The following is a 9,513-nucleotide window of genomic DNA, read 5'->3' as shown; positions in this document are numbered from 1 at the left end:
ATTAGTGGTGAGGTAATGTTGGAGGCATGTGACTTAGAGATACGGGTTTTTTTGGGTTTTTGTGTGGTTATTGATGGATTTGAATTTTTCTGAAAAAAAAAAAAATCGTGGTGAGCACTTGGATATTTGACAAGTATTCTGAATTACAACGAAAATTAGTATATAATTATTAGTTAGGCTAGTTTATATAACAATATTGCGTCGACCGTGACACTGACCTTGTATATAAATAAGTATTCTAAAAAATTATGTTTGAGCAAAAAATCGTTGCCAAAGAATTTAATTGTCGCGATGTCGTCAGAAAATATTTATACCAGGCGTGAAATACAAAACAACATCGAAAAATCGAGAAGTTCTAATATTTAAAAAATCGAAAAAAATCTAAAACTCAATGTCGAAAAATTGGGGAATAAACAAAAAATGAACAATCGAAACGTCGAAGAACTGGAAATTCGAAAAACCGAGAAATCGAGAAATGAAAATGTCGAAAAAAATTGAAACATGGAAAAATCGAAATGTTGAGAAGTCTAAAAATCAAGAAATCGAAATAGCCCAAAATCGAAAATTTGAACATTCGAAAAGTCGAAATCTCGATAAATCCAAAAATTTTAAAACTGAAAAATAAAAAAACAAAAAACTGAAGAATTGGAACATCGAAAAATTTAAAAACCGAAGAAAAATTGTGAAATACTAAAATCGAAAACTGAGATATCGAGAAATCACGAAGTCGAAAAATCGAAAAACAGAATTGAAAAAAAAAAGGAAAAAAATGGAAAATCTAAAAATCGGAAAACTGAGAAATCGAAATTGCCCAAAATCGAAAAATTGAGAACTGAAAAGGGGAAAAAAATGGAAAATCTACAAATCAGGAAACTGAGAATCGAGAAATTGAAAAACTGAAAAATCTAAAATTTAAAAAATCGAAAAATTAAAATACTAAAAAATTGAAGGATCGAAAAATATAAAAATCGAAAAGTCTAAACGTTCAAAACTCGAAAAATCAAAAAATCGAAATAGCCCAAAATCGAAAATTTGAAAAAATCGGCAAACTGAACATTTAAAAAGTCAAAAGCTCGATAAATCCCAAAATTTTAAAACTGAAAAATAAAAAAATAAGAAATCGAAAATTTTAAATTTAAGAAATCGAAAAATGAGGATATCAAATTGAAGAATTGAAACATCGTAAAATTGAAAAACCGAAGAAAAATTGTGAAAAAAAAAATGGAAAAATCGAGAAATCACGAAGTCGAAAAATTGGGAAATCCAAATAATCCAAAATCGAAAAATTGAAAAATTGAGAATTGAAAAAAAAGGAAAAAAATGGAAAATCTAAAAATCGGAAAGCTGAACAAATGAAAAATTGAAACATCCCAAAACTCGATATCGAAAAATCTATAAATTGAAAAATTGAAAAACCCAGAAGTCAAAAAAAGATCGAGAAATCGAAAAGTCGAAAAACTGAAAAATCGAAATAGCCCGAAATCCAAAAATTGAGAATTGAAAAGGGGAAAAAATGGAAAATCTACAAATCGTGAAACAGAGAATCGAGAAATTGAAAAACTGAAAAATCTAAAATTTAAAAAATCGAAAAATTAAAATACTAAAAAATTGAAGGATCGAAAAATTGAAAAATCCCAAAACTCAAATACCGAAAAAATGATGAAGCCATAAATCGAAAACTCCAAGATGAAAAATCGAAACATCAAAAAATATAAAAATCTAAAAGTCTAAAAGTTCAAAATTCGAAAAATCGAAATAGCCCAAAATCGAAAATTTGAAAAAATCGGCAAACTGAACATTCAAAAAGTCAAAATCACGATAAATCCAAAAATTTTAAAACTGAAAAATAAAAAAACGAGAAATCGAAAATTTTAAATTTAAGAAATCGAAGAATTGAAATATCGCAAAATTGAAAAACTGAAGAAAAATTGTGAAAAAAACGAAAAATCGAGAAATCACAAAGTCGAAAAATTGGGAAATCCAAATAATCCAAAATCGAAAAATTGAAAAATTGAGAATTGAAAAAAAAGGAAAAAAATTGGAAAATCTAAAAATCGGAAAACTGAAGAAACGAAAAATTGAAAAATACGAAAATTCAATATCGAAAAATTGATAAATCTATAAATCGAAAAACCGAGAAGTCAAAAGATCGAGAAATCGAAAAGTTGAAAGACTGAGAAATCGAAATAGCCCAAAATCGAAAAATTGAGAATTGAAAAAGGGAAAAAATGGAAAATCTACAAATCGGGAAACTGAGAATCGAAAAAATTGAAAAACTGAAAAATCTAAGATTTAAAAAATCGAAAAATATAAAAATCGAAAAGTCTAAAAGTTCAAAATTCAAAAAATCGAAAATCAATAAATCGAAATATCCCAAAATCGAAAATTTGAAAAAATCGGCAAACTGAACATTCAAAAAGTCAAAATCTCGATAAATCCAAAAATTTTAAAACGAAAAATAAAAAAATGAGAAATCGAAAATTTTAAATTTAAGAAATCGAAAAATTAGAATACCAGATTGAAGAATTGGAACATCAGAAAATCCCGAAACTCAAATATTGAAAAATTGAAAAACCGAAGAAAAACTGTGAAACACCGTAAAATCGAGAAATCACGAAGTCGAAAAATTGGGAAATCCAAATAGTCCAAAATCGAAAAATCGAAAAAAAATGAGAATTGAAAAAAAAAAAGGAAAAAAAATGGAAAATCTAAAAATCGGAAAACTGAACAAACGAAAAATTGAAAAATCCCAAAACTCAATATCGAAAAATCTATAAATCTGTAAATCGAAAAACCGAGAAGTCAAAAAAAAGATCGATAAATCGAAAAATCGAAAAACTGAGAAATCGAAATAGCCCAAAATCGAAAAATTGTGAATTGAAAAACTGAAAAATCTAAAATTTAAAAAATCGAAAAATTAAAATATGTATTAAAAAATTTAAGGATCGAAAAATTGAAAAATCCCAAAACTCAAATACCGAAAAAATTTTAAATTTAAGAAATCGAAAAATGGGGATATCAAATTGGAGAATTGAAACATCGCAAAATTGAAAAACCGAAGAAAAATTGTGAAAAACTGTAAAATCGGAAAATCGAGAAATCACGAAGTCGAAAAATTGGGAAATACAAATCATCCAAAATCGAAAAATTGAGAATTGAAAAAAAGAGAAAAAATGGAAAATCTAAAAATCGGAAAACTGAACAAACGAAAAATCGAAAAATCTATACTTTAAAAAATTGGAAAATTGAAGAATTGAGACATCCCAAAACTCAATATCGAAAAATTGATAAATCCATAAATCGAAAAACCCAGAAGTCAAAAAAAAGATCGAGAAATCGAAAAATCGAAAAACTGAGAAATCGAAATGGCCTAAAATCGAAAAATTGAGAATTGAAAAATTGAAATAAATGGAAAATCTACAAATCGAGAAACTGAAAAACTGAAAAATCGAAAATTTAAAAAATCGAAAAATTAAAATACATTAAAAAATTAAAGGATCGAAAAATTGAAAAATCCCAAAAAAAACTCAAATACCGAAAAAATTATAAAGCCATAAATCGAAAAAGAAAAATATAAAAATCAAAAAGTCTAAAAGTTCAAAATTCGAAAAATTGAAAAATCAAAAAATCGAAATAGCCCAAAATCGAAAATTTGAAGAAATCGGCAGAATGAACATTCAAAAAGTCAAAATCTCGATAAATCCAAAAATTTTAAAACTGAAAAATAAAAAAATGAGAAATCGAAAATTTTAAATTTAAGAAATCGAAAAATGAGGATATCAAATTTAAGAATTGATACATCGCAAAATTGAAAAACCGAAGAAAAACTGTGTAACACTGTAAAATCGAAAAATGAAATATCAAGAAATCACGAAGTCGAAAAATTGGGAAATCCAAATAGTCCAAAATCGAAAAAAAAGGAAAAAAATGGAAAATATAAAAATCGGAAAACTGAACAAACGAAAAATTGAAAAATCCCAAAACTCAATATCGAAAAATCTAAAACTGAGAAATTTTAAAACTGAAAAATAAAAAAATAAGAAATCGAAAATTTTAAATTTAAGAAATCGAAAAATGAGGATTTCAAATTGGAGAATTGAAACATCGCAAAATTGAAAAACCGAAGAAAAATTGTGAAAAAAAAAATGGAAAAATCGAGAAATCACAAAGTCGAAAAATTGGGAAATCCAAATAATCCAAAATCGAAAAATTGAAAAATTGAGAATTGAAAAAAAAAAGGAAAAAAAAGGAAAATATAAAAATCGAAAAACTGAACAAACGAAAAATTGAAAAATCCCAAAACTCAATATCGAAAAATCTACAAATCTATAAATCGAAAAACCGAGAAGTCAAAAAAAAATCGAGAAATCGAAAAGTGGAAAAACTGAGAAATCGAAATATCCCAAAATCGAAAAATTGAGAATTGAAAAGGGAAAAAAATGGAAAATCTACAAATCGAGATTCTGAGAATCGAAAAATTGAAAAACTGAAAAATCTAAAATTTAAAAAATCGAAAAAAAGACAAACCAAAAAATCTACAACTTAATGTCGAAAAATTGGGAAATAAACAAAATAATGAAAAATCGAAACGTCGAAGAATTGGAAATTCGAAAAACCGAGAAATCGAGAAATCAAAATATCGAAAAAAAAAATTGAAACATGGAAAAATCGAAACATTGAGAACTGAAAAAAATTGCAAAATTTGAAGAATCTAAAATTTAAAAAATCGAAATGTTGAGAAATCGAAATAACCCAAAATCGAAAATTTGAAAAAATTCGGCAAACATTCGAAAAGTCGAAATCTCGATAAATCCATTTTTTTAGAGAACTGAAAAATAAAAAAATGTAAAATAGAAAATTTTAAATTTAAGAAATCGAAAAATTAGAATACCAGATTGGAGAATTGGAACATCGGAAAATCCCGAAACTCAAATATCGAAAAATTGAAACACCGTAGAAAAATTGTGAAACACTGTAAAATCGAAAAATCGAGAAATCACGAAGTCGAAAATTGGAAAATCCAAATACATAATCCAAAATCGAAAGATTGAGAACTGAAAAAAAAAGGAAAAATGGAAAATCTAAAAATCGGAAAACTGAACAAACGAAAAATTAAAAATTTAAGAAATAGAAAAATTAAAATATTAGAAAATTGAAGGATCGAAAAATTGAAAAATCCCAAAATTCAAATACCGAAAAAATGATAAAGCCATAAATCGAAAAATCCAAAGATAAAAAATCGAAACATCAAAGAATTGGAAGATCGAAAAATATAAATATCGAAAAGTCTAAAATTTGACAATTCGAAAAATCGAAAAGTTGAAAAGACGAAAAATCAAGAAATCGAAATAGCCCAAAATCGAAAACTTGAAAAATTTAAATTAAAAAATCGGCAATTTGAACATTCGAAAAGTCAAAATCTCGATAAATCCAAAAATTTTAAAACTGAAAAATAAAAAAACGAGAAATTGAAAATTTTAAATTTAAGAAACCGATAAATTAGAATATCAAATTGAAGAATTGAAATATTGGAAAATCCCAAAACTCAAATATCGAAAAATTGAAAAACCGATGAAAAATTGTGAAACACCGTAAAATCGAAAAATCGAGAAATCACGAAGTCGAAAATTGGGAAATCCAAATACATAATCCAAAATCGAAAGATTGAGAACTGAAAAAAAGGGAAAAATGGAAAATCTAAAAATCGGAAAACTGAACAAACGAAAAATTGATAAATCTATAAATCGAAAAATTGAAAAACCAAGAAATCGAAAAATTACAAAATTGAAATATCGATAAATCGAAAAATCGAAATAGGCCAAAATCGAAACTTTGAAAATTAAAAAAAAATGGCAAACTGAACGTCTGAAAAATCGAAAAATTTTAAAACTGGAAAATCAAAAAAACGAAAACCGAGATATCAAAAATTTTAAAATTTAAGAAATCGAACAATTAGAATATCAATTTGAAGAATATTGGAAAATCCCGAAACTCCAATATCGAAAAATAGAAAAATCGAAGAAAAATTGTGAAAAACTGTAAAGAGAAATCGAAACGTCTAAATTTTCGAAAAATCAAAAACCTGAAAAACTGTTAAACTGAAAAATCTGAAATTTAAAAAATCGAAAAATTAAAATATCAAAAAAGTGAAGAATCGAAAAATTAAAAAATCCCAAAACTCAAATATCGAAACATCAAAAAATGGGAAGATCGAAAAATATAAAAATCGAAAAGCCTAAAAGTTGAAAATTCGAAAAATCGAAAAACCAAAATATCGAAAAGTTGAGAAGCCGAAAAATCAAGAAATCGAAATAAGCCAAAATGGAAAAATTGAATAAATTAAATTTTAAAAAATTGGCAAACTGAACATTCGAGAAAGCGAAATCTCTACAAATCGAAAACTGAAAAATCAAAAAAATGAGAAATCGAGTTATCAAAAAATTTAAAAATTAAAAAATCGAAAAATTAGAATATCAAACTGAGGAATTGAAACATTGGAAAATCCCGAAACTCAAATATCGAAAAATTGAAAAACCGAAGAAAAATTGTGAAAAACTGTAAAAGCGAAATCTGAAAAATCGAGAAATCACGAAGTCGAAAAATTGAGATATCCAAATAGTCCAAAATAGAAAAATTGAAAATAGAAAAAAAGGGAATAAAATGGAAAACCTAAAAATCGGAAAATTGAACAAACGAAAAATTGAAAAACCGAAAAATCTAAAATTCAAAAGATTCGAAAAATTAAAATATCAAAAAATTGAAGAATTGAAAAATCCCAAAACTCAAATATTGAAAAATTGATTAATCCATAAATCGAAAAATCGAAAAACCAAGAAATCAAAAGATCCACAAATCGAAAAGTCGAAAAATTAATTGAAAAAAGGAAAAAAATGGAAAATCTACAAATCGGGAAATTGAACAATCGAAAAATCCCAAAACTCAAATATCGAAAAATTGATAAATCCAACAATCGAAAAATCGAAAAATTGGAAAATCGAAAAACCAAGAAATCGAAAAATTAGAAAATTGAAATTTAAAAAAGAATGGCAAACTGAACATTCGAAAAATCGAAATCTCTATAAATCCAAAAATTTTTGAAAAATCAAAAAAACGAGAAATCGAGAAATCAAAAGATTTTAAATTTAAGCAATCGAAAAATTAGAATATCAAATTGAAGAATTGAAACATTGGAAAATCCCGAAACTCAAATATCGAAAAACTGAAAAATCGGAGAATAATTGAGAAAAACTAAAACCGAGAAATCGAAAAGTCTAAATTTTCGAAAAATTGAAAAATCCAAAAGCTGAAAAATCGAAAACCTAAAAAATCGAAAAATCGAGAAATCAAGAAGTCGAAAAATTGGGAAATCCAAGTAGTCCAATATCGAAAAATCGAATAGTTGATAGTTAAAAAAAAAGGGAAGAAATGCAAAATTTAAAAATCGGGAAAGTGAACAAACAAAAAATTGAAGCATCGAAAAATTGAAAAATCAAGACAAGCTAAAATCGAAAAATTGAGAATTGAAAAAAGGGGGAAATTGGAAAACCTACAAATCGGAAACTGAACAATTGAAAAATTGAAAAATCCCAAAACCCAAATATCGAAAAATTGATAAATCTATAAAGCGAAAAATTAAAAAATTGAAACATCTGGACAAGTCGAAACGTCGAAAAATCGAAATCTCGATGAATCCAAAAATTTTAAAACTCAAAAATCAAAAAAACGAGAAATCGAAATGTCAAAAAATTTAAAATTCAAGAAATCGACAAATTAAAATATTAAATTCAAGAATTAAAAAATTGAAAAATCCCTAAACTCAAATACGAAAAATTGAGAACTGTAAAACCGACAAATCGAAAATTGAAAACATTCGAAAACCTGAAAAACCAAAAATTTGAAAAACTGAAAACCCGAAAAATCGTAAAACCAAGAAGTCGAAAAACCGAAATCAAAAAATTGAAAAATATAAAAATTTTAAAACTGAAAAATCGAAAGCCTGAAAAATCAGAAAATTTATCAAATTAAAGAATTGGAAAATCCCATAATTCAAATATGGAAAATTGAAGAAAAATTGAGAAGAACTATAAAATCGAGAAATCGAAAAACTGAAAAATTGAAAACCTGAAAAATCGAAAAACAGAAATGGGAAAATAAAAAAATTGAAAATTGAGAAACGCCAAAAATTAAAAGAATGGAAAATAGAAAAATTGAAAAATGTCAAAACTGAAATATTTGAATAATTGAAAATCGAGGAATTGAAAAATCGAGGAAGCAAGAAATCGAGAAACCGAAACATCGGAAAATCGAGAAATGGCAAAATAAAAAAATTAATAATCGAAAAACCGAAAATCGTGAAATTGAAAAATCGAAAAATTTTAATATCAAAAAACTTAAAATACCAAAACTAGAATATCGAAAAATTGTACATGAACGGATAAATTTTGATTAACGATGAACAATGTTTCAGATAAGTTTGCAAAATTTCAAAGCATTCGATTTTGCAATTTCAAAGTTAAACTGTAAAATGTTATACATTTTTTTTTTCGAAAAATCTGGATGTCTAGGGTAAAAACTCAACACAGATTCATAAACCACAAGTGAAGGAGTACGTTATTTCACAAAATTTAAACGTTTACTAGTGGAAAATTTGGAGATGACGTCATTCCATTGTTAGTGTCGACGACCAGTCAAATTTTGGTTAGCGTAACATACATATAAAAACGTCGAGAAACATGAAAGTGACCAGTCGCCCGATGGACTCAATTACGTTTACCCTTGGGAAGTAAAATCAAATGATTCTTATTTAATTTTCATAATTGTCTATAACATTTACGTTATAATTAGTAAACCGTTTTAAATATAAACCGCTTTATTTTTAGCCACATGATATACTCATTTAAGGAAAAACATTTATATCTCCCGGTAAACATTTCTTATTTATAACGCGCCAATTTTAGTCCAAATCGTAGATTATCCAAGCACTCAGTTTAATTACACGATTTTGCGTTGTACCATAAATCCATATTTTATCTCCTACTCACAGTAATGCAATAACAAACAAAGCTTGCAATTTTATGAATACTTAACAGCACACAGATAATTCAGATTTTCCGATAAGTTATTTATATGCGTATTTAATTTAACGCTAGGTGGGCATTGTTTTTCGTTTTCCATTTTTAATTTAATAAAAATTTCACGGTCTTATCAATTACAAGTGAAATGAACCCAAGACCTACATTCTTTACGTCAATGGAGCTATTAATTTTAAGTAGTTGATAACAGTTAACATTATTCCGGGCCGGGTTAACTAAGATGGCGTAAGCAATCATGCTGTAAATCCATGATTGAAATCAGTAGTTTTTAATTAGTAGGATGGTATGTTGGCGTTTTATCGATATAAACACAAACAAAGTTTTTAACGAAAATCATTTCAATTAATTGCTTCCGAGATTGTTTGACAAAGCACAGGACTAAATATTTAAAACGAATAGTAGGAAAATACGCAACAGGAGT

The 9,513-nt window shown here is 26.2% G+C and overlaps 1 protein-coding gene across 1 annotated transcript in view; it reads left to right on the top strand.

Moving 5' to 3' along the window:
• Positions 1-9,513, top strand: part of LOC135131448 (vacuolar fusion protein CCZ1 homolog) — a 58,549-nt gene that overhangs the window by 31,913 nt on the left and 17,123 nt on the right. The window lies entirely within an intron of this gene.

Source organism: Zophobas morio, unplaced genomic scaffold (genome assembly GCF_036711695.1).
Source record: "Zophobas morio isolate AGI-343-1 ecotype UQ-CSIRO unplaced genomic scaffold, CSIRO_AGI_Zmor_V1 ptg000020l, whole genome shotgun sequence".
Classification (NCBI taxonomy): domain Eukaryota; kingdom Metazoa; phylum Arthropoda; class Insecta; order Coleoptera; family Tenebrionidae; genus Zophobas; species Zophobas morio.
Note: the sequence above shows the minus strand (reverse complement) of the source record. Positions and strands in the feature narration are given on the sequence as shown.